The 8,389-nt window shown below is 30.4% G+C and overlaps 1 long non-coding RNA gene across 1 annotated transcript; it reads left to right on the forward strand.

The window, feature by feature from the left end:
• On the forward strand, positions 1 to 1,019 carry LOC108331304 (uncharacterized). The gene is made up of 2 exons (XR_001832357.1): positions 1 to 167; positions 493 to 1,019. It is a non-coding gene; the product is annotated as an uncharacterized LOC108331304 (long non-coding RNA).
• Positions 1,020 to 8,389: the final 7,370 nt, after the last annotated feature.

The raw sequence follows: 8,389 nt of genomic DNA on the forward strand, positions 1-8,389 counted from the left end.
TTTCTCCTCTGGACCTCTTTGATACTGAGCCACTCACTCAAAATGCTTAAACACTCATCCAGAGCGTCCCTCTGAACATCTGCTTCTGTCCCTCCCTCACCGACACGGTCTCTTTCCTACATCTTCGTCACCGTCCACCGCCGCGAGCGTTAGTGGTTAACTATTAGGTTTCTATTTGACTTTTAGGTTTCTATTTCGAGATTGTTCTGTGAAGGGTTTTGCACATTAAATTTGTTTATATTACCTCAAATATTACTACTTTTTTCGAATTCACTTTTATTCCATCAATTCATGGAATCTCTCTTCTAAAAACATGGATAGATAGCTAAGTTTCTCATACATTGTTCTTACCCTAAACAACTTCCTACCACACTAATTTCAACAAAAATCAGGCAAGGGAGTATAATCTTCCACTACTACTTTAATCTTCCACTGCACCCTCAGAATAATTTCTGAAGTATTATTGAATGAGTGTTTTTTATGCTTTTGCAGGGTCGAAAGTATGAACTTGTTGCTATAATTACTCACCATGGAAGGGAGCCTTCGAAGGGGCACTACACAACTGATGCCCAATACCCCAATGGTCGGTGGCTAAGATTTGATGATGCATCTGTCTATGCTATTGGAACAAATAAGGTTCTGCATGATGAAGCCTATGTCCTTTTCTACAGACAACTGTGAAAGTATTCATGTTGTGTCAAATATCTAATCCCTTCCTGCACCTGACACAAAAAACACTACTCCCCTATAAAAAAGGATTGCCAATTGATTAGTATCTTGCATGGGGAGAATGTGGGTGATTATTTAATAGCTGGTCAATGTCCTTTGCTCAGGGCTCAGTTTGCTAAAATGTCATAAATGGTTGATCCAATTCAGTGTGAGAAGAGTAATTGTTGTAACATTTTTTTTTATGTTATCTTAAACTAGAAAAGTTTTGTAGTCCTAGTTTAGGACATGAACATGTATTTATGGTAACATCCAGTAAAGGTTTATAAGAATGTGCTGAATATTATGAAGAATTAATTCACTTGGAAGAGGAATGGATCTAAAGTTATTAAGCTTTATAGCTTTGATGCGTTTCTCGTTTATTGAGTGTTAAATATTGTAGCTTATTTTATGATTTAATGATTCATTAGATCTCTTTGATTCCAGAAGCCATGTTAAAATTTTCGGACTTCAATTGTCTAAAACCGGTGGAAAATTCAAAGAACAATCGATCACGGTCTAACCATATTGGTTGCAAATTATTTTAGACAGAAGCATGGTTTCTCTAACATTTGATTATACTGTAATCAATTTTTTGTTGTTTTGCTGTTTAAGTTTTCCGCTTGATGCTACTCAAATTTCATGCCGTATTTTGCCGAGAACGATATACAAGTAAATTGCTCTCTTCTTCCTCATTTTTAATTAAGAATTAAAGTGGGTTCTTCCCCATGAACAAGGGAAGTAAGAAAATATCCCAAGCGACATTGCAAATTTCGCAAATGTATATATTTTGGGTGTCTATTCTTTCATGTTTTTTCGCTCCATGTTTGGGGTTAATCGACTTTGACGTTTTAGTTGAAACATGTTAATGATTTTCTCTCATTTTATAAAGAAATCTTATTTTAATTCTTTTAAGTGCAGTTGAAAAAGTCCAACCCAACCAACATTTAAAATTGTTACTTTTGAAGTAGCTTCTTGCTTTAGATTTTTTTAAATGACTGACTTCAAAATTTGTTCGCAGGTTGGCTGCGCCTGCATTACTTTCAAGTTTTATACTTGTTGCTTAAATTGATTGCTTCATTTCTTTCACGTGGCTCGCAGACTTGCTTCTTCCTAATCCTTAAAAAGCAAAGGTGGACGGTGGCTAAACACTTCTATATAAGCACAGGGGAATAGCAGAATAATAAGCAGAACTTAGAAGCATAGGATTTAAGATATCAAATAGAAACCTAAAAGTCAAATAGAAACATAATAGTTAACCACTAACGCTCGCCGCGGTGGACGGTGACGAAGATGTAAGGAAAGAGACCATGTCGGTGAGGAAGGGACAAAAGCAGATGTTCAGAGGAACGCTCTGGATGAGTGTTTAAGCATTTTGAGTGAGTGGCTCAGTATCAAAGAAGTCCAGAGGAGAGAAGCATGAAAATATTACGTGGCACACCACCGTTAGCCACCTCACCTGATATTTAACGCCGTTTGTTTTGGAGGACCAAAAATTATAGTTTCCTAAAGGAAAGGAATCAAATCGTACAAAGTTTGAAATAGGGACGAAAAACAAAATCGCTTGATAGTTAAGGGACTAAAAACATATTTAACCCTATTTTTAATATTAGTGGTATTATTAGTATCATTATTATTTTTAGTATTATTATTTGAATTAATATTAATATTTGCATTATTAGTATTAATCAGTATTAGTTTTGGTATTAACATTATTATTGTTATTGACATTAATTTTTATTAATAGTAGTACGTAGAATCATTATCATTATTATTCGCATTAACATTATTGTTATTAGTATTATTATTATTATTAGTGTTAACATTATTTGTATTAGTATTATTATTTCAATTAATAATATTATTAGTTTTAGTAATATTAGTGTTACTCTATGTTTTGGTATTCCATATGCCAATATCTTTTTATTATTTCTCTTACTTTTTAAGCTGTCTATATTTATGAGTGTGATTCTATTTAAAAATTTTAATATTAATTTTATGGTATATTTATTTTATACGAGATCATATTATACAATACTTATATATTTTATTTTAACAATGACATATATTATTTCATTTTAATATAATATATAACTCAAAAATTCAAATATAAATTTTAATTACATAATAATATTGTTTTTCCTAGCATTTCTTTTTGTACTCCCATTTTTTCTCCCGCACGCCCATAAATTTTAAACTTCCCCTTTTATCCTGCACGTGGAAACTTCTCCCACCTCCTTTATGACCGTCATTGACTTTCCTGTGCACGTGGAAGCTTCTCCCACCCTCTCCCGCTTCCTCAACTCTTCCATGGCCAGTCACCTAAGCTTTGGTCTGGAATAGAATTTCCTATCCAGAAGAGAGTGTTGCAGACCGAAATATGTTTTAGAATGTCTTGCATAGGTTGACCATTATTGTTACCTCCATTATGATAACAGATAAACTAGCCTCCATTATGAGCTTTTTGATGGCACAAGCGAGTTCTGGCGGCAACGACGAGCATATCGGCACATGAGATGACATTGGGGCACTCTAGCTTGAGGAAATTCTTAATAGTTGTAGCCAGAGAGAGGGAGGTTGATGGCATGGTTGTGCCCAGCATGGAGTAGAACGAATCGTCCATGGGCACTTAGTATCCATGTGCGTGTTGGTGACGTGTTTGGTTATGCCATTAACGTTGTAAGAAAAGGCTTCTAGATAAATCATAAGCATACAACAAAAATTAAATCCATGCAATATATTATAAACGTGAAAAAGGTGCCATAGTAAGTATGAAATTAGTAAAATATTAAGTGTTGCATTTTGTTTCGTGTGGCTCTATTTTCTCTTTAGCGAACTACAATCAAAGTAGATGGAAAATTTGCATTTGGATATGACACAGAAAAAATAGAGTGCACAGGCTGGTGTGCATATCACCTATAGATAGCAATAAGCGAGACGACATATTTTATTTGCTCGTAGTCAATTGGAGATGCAGATTTTCGGATTGGTGAATCCAAAATGTAATAAGAGACTCTATAAATAAAGATTTTACATCATCATGTATAATATGTATCATTTGCACTGTGACAATCATATTATTTACTTAAATGTCAAAAGTGTCTTTAACAAATATTTATCCGACTTAAAAAAAATAAGAAAAGTAAATCACAGAACTTAGATTAAAGAGAACCATAACCATTAAAGAATCTATATAGTATTCAAAACAACTTAAAATACTTTGAATAAGAACGTCAATCCATACTCGTAATATATTTGAATATTTTAGTTTTCGATATAAAATCAGAAAGATTTTTTTCAGATTGGGCGTTGAAGTGAAAAGAGATGTGTGGCCTCTCTCTATGAGTTAGGGAAGAAGGAAACAATATTGAAAAAGAAGAATGAGATAATTGAGTGCTTTTCTGAAAATATTATAAAGAAGAAGAAATTGAAGATGGATATTGTATGGAAGAAATTGGAGGAATATCTCTGGTCTATTTGGAGCGTGGGAGGTAGTTGAAGGAGTTGAGGGAGATGGTGAAGAAGGAAACGTGAGGCTTTTAGGGTTTTTAATAAAGGATGGAAGAGGATATGACAATTTATGGGGTTCAGGAAGAAGAAAGGGGTGCAGAAAGAAATGCCCTAAAAAATGCGAAATCTAGTAAAGCCCAAAAAGGACTATTGGGCTCTGGGTTATTTCATATCATTGAATTAGTCCATTAAAGAATGCTTTTCCAAATGAAGATTTTTTTTTTAGTTATTAGTTTATCTATCTTCAGAAATTGTGATAAATAAAGTTAACCCACTGCAAACTTGACAATTATTTATTAACTAATTGATCATATTTCATTTTTTTCTTATCTTCCAAAAAACCATTTAAACTGATTTTACTGGAGGCAAAGGTGATTATGGGTGGGTTTGATCAAAGTGATGTGACTTAATCTGCGTCAATATTATAGATATCAGATAAACTTAGGTTGAAAATGCACTGAAATAATTAAATTGAATACCACATATACAAGTTTTACATCCAACTACACATTACAAGTAAATTGAATATATGAATACTTGAATGATTCTTGGCTAATTTTGACATTATCTTTTTTCCTTATAATTTTTTTTTTGTTTTTGGATTACCCCACACACATTATTAAAATTAAGAGTTTTATATTTATACTTTTTATAATTATTAGAATATGAACTCATTATTTTAGTAATAAACTCAAATTTAATATGAATTCATTACTTTAGTAATAAACTTAAATTTTTATAATGTAATGAAAATATAATTTAATTCTGAGTTTTTTAATTTATTTTTATGGTATTAGTTTTTCTATGTTATTTGGATTAAAACATGACATATAATTGAATATGCAATTAATTTAACAATATTTATATGACGAGATCAATTTTTTGAACCACGTTTTATGTCATATTTTTATTCTTTTTATTTGATAATTTCATCATTTAATGCAGATGAAAATATTTGTTTTATTGTAATGTTCTCTTTCCACATTTAATCAAATCCAGCAAAAGTAAACGAGATTAAGTTTGAAATTTTCAAGCTTGTCTTCTAATTATAAAAGAAATTGCTATTTTTAATTTTTAAATATTTAAACTCATCCACGTTCCCATAAATAGACTGGGTCAAGGAGATACTTAAAAAAAATACAAATAAAGTAAATTTAAATCGACCTAACCAAATGACTTTTCATTGAAATCCATAATTCTTCCAAAAACAACCTAATTTGATCATTGATCAAACTGTGAGGAAATATAATCAATGTTATTTTCTTCATCGAATCCTTTGCCGAATTCTACCATTTATAGTTTTATCAAATACTGAAACAAACACGTTGAACTATACATTAGCAATGTATATAATGTATTGAAGAAAGTGAAAGGGATGGGTGTTGCTCCCTCCACCACCACACCTTTCTTCCTCCACCTCCCCTTTACTATTTTACCCTTAAATAAAATTTTATTTTTAGGGTTAATTTTTTTAATTTTACCCATTCACAACCTATTCCACTAATAACCTATTTTAGTTCCTCCTACATGAGTAAAATATTTTTCTTTTATTTTAACATTATTTTTCTTCATCTCTTTGTTTTGTCGCGGTGAGATACTACAAGTTGTAAAGGTTGGTGGCAGTGGAAAGAATTATCAAGTAGTCTCCCTCTCGTGGTGCAGTGTCGCTCTCGTGATGCAGTGTCGCTCTCGTGGTGCAGTGTGTGGAGTGGTGCAGTGCGTGTGTTGCTTCCTTAAGGTGTGTTTTCGAATAAACCTTCAAATAAAACCCTAAAATAAAAAACGTAACTTTTAAACGGTGACATCCTTCAACGGATGTCAACATCCGTTTAAGGAAAGAACGGATGTCAACATCCGTTTAAGGAAAAAAACGAATGTCAACATCCGTTCCGTAACATCCGTTCTTTCCTTAAACGGATGTTGACATCCGTTCTTTCCATAAACGGATGTTGACATCAGTTCTTTCCTTAAACGGACTCCGAGTTACGTTTTTAATTTTAGGATTTATTTTATTAGTTTATTCTTTATTTTGGAAATATTTTAATGATTTAATTTAAATGTTTTGATTTATTATTTTTTAATATATTTTTAATGTATTTTAATAATGTAAGGAAAATGAAGAAGAAAGAATCGTATGAGGAGAAGTGAAACGGAGAAGACAAATGGAGTTGTAAAGTAAAACAGAAGACAAATTGTTAAACGAAATTGAGAGATGGAAAGATTGAGTGCAGGGAGTACAGTAGGAGAACTAGGTTTGGAATAAATTAAAATAATAAAAATAAAAAATTTTAATTTGAGGATATAATTGGAATTAAAAAAAATTGGGGAGGTGGAGGGAGAAAGGTGTGGTGGTGGAGGGAGCAACACCTGAAAGGGAGTGGGTGATAAAAGATACTGGGATATTGGAACCCTAAAGATGCTGAGTGAAAGCAATTTATTTTATTTTTTAATAATCCTTTTTTATAGTAGCATTAGTGATCCACATAATTAATTAAGGAGATTATGTCAAAAATATTGTTATTATTGCTTATTTAATATACTAAACGTTATATATATATATATATATATATATATATATATATATATATATATATATATATATATATATATATATAGACTTGAATATGTAGGAGGGGTGGCTGATTGATTCTAAAGTTAAAGTCAACTTAGAAAATAAATAATTAAATCTATATATGTAATCTCACCCACCCCTTGATTTCATGAAATCCAAATTCTGATCATGATGTCAAGTAAAAGTTATCATATTTAATTTGTCTTTGGTTTCATAGAAATTAAAAATTTGTTGTTATCATATTTGGAAGTGGACTTTTTTTCATAAGTGATAGAGTCTTTTTATAAATATTCTTAAATGTTAAAAAGTGAAAGAAAATTTATTTACAAAATTTTTTATGTCACTGTTAAGTCAGTAAAAATTTTATATATAAAAGTATAAGTATGACTTTATCCATTCTCCATGAATGTTCTAGAAACTATATGATTAAGGATTAAACCTGGTTAATGCACCAAAACAGATGAAAGAGGCAGTTGAAAATCTCCTCATTTTCAGCTTTCCAAATAAACTTGCATGTGATCACAACAAGAATATCACACTTTTCATTAACACTACTGTCAACCCAGCTTAGGCGTTTATTAGTATTCAGGATATCACATTTTAAATATTTTATTTAATAAGACAGTTTAAAATTTTTATATTTGTATAAAATAATTCAATTGAAAAATCATTTTAATATTAAATAACATTTAATAAGTCAAAATTATTAATTACTCAATGATGCCTTTCAGTTGAGGTTGATATTTTTCAACCCAAAGTTGATAAAAAAAATCAATTAATTTCAATTTATATTATTATTTTAGTATTACTTGTAATAATTTCGGTTTACGTTTGTTAGACATATTTTTCTTAAACCTTTTCATTCAGTTGAAAAGTTCTCTACGTTGGTCAAAGTATTTTTTATCGATAATTAATATTTATTAATATGTTATTTTTCTGGAAAAAAAACTACTTATACTACACTACCGTATACTTTTACTATTAAATTAATATTTAGTTTAGGATAATTCTAGCCTAGTTGGCTGAAAACTTCCCATCGACAGTAAAAATAATCTTGAATAAATTTGAACAAACATTAGCACCCATAGATATTGTTGATTAGAGAAATCTCTGCAACATAAACACCAATAAAAAAACTCCTAAAAATACGAATAAAATATATAATCGATATGGATCAAATAAACCTTGTGATCAAAATGTGTAAGAGAACATATATGACTGACAATTTGAAATTCATAGTTTTTTTGGGAGAAATTTGAAGTTTACCATTTCTTAAAAAGCTTACTTAAATTTGATATATTTCCAAGTTTTTTTTATCTAATATAAGGAATATTTATTCCACTTATTTATTGAATCATATTACAGTCTATTAACAACTGTTTAGTTTATGACTTGCAATTGTTTATTGAATCATAACATATTTTAAAATAATTTAAGTTAAAATACTTTTTTTTTTCATCAAAACTAAAAAAAACCCGTGTTCATAATTGGATGCACGTTACTGCAAAGAGCATCATTGACTCTATTTTCCAACTGATAGATGGACAGATTCGGTCCATTACATTATCCCAAAAATGAGGGTGCAAGAAAACAAAGAGGGAG

The sequence above is a fragment of the Vigna angularis genome, chromosome 4 (assembly GCF_016808095.1).
Source record: "Vigna angularis cultivar LongXiaoDou No.4 chromosome 4, ASM1680809v1, whole genome shotgun sequence".
In the NCBI taxonomy this organism is placed as follows: domain Eukaryota; kingdom Viridiplantae; phylum Streptophyta; class Magnoliopsida; order Fabales; family Fabaceae; genus Vigna; species Vigna angularis.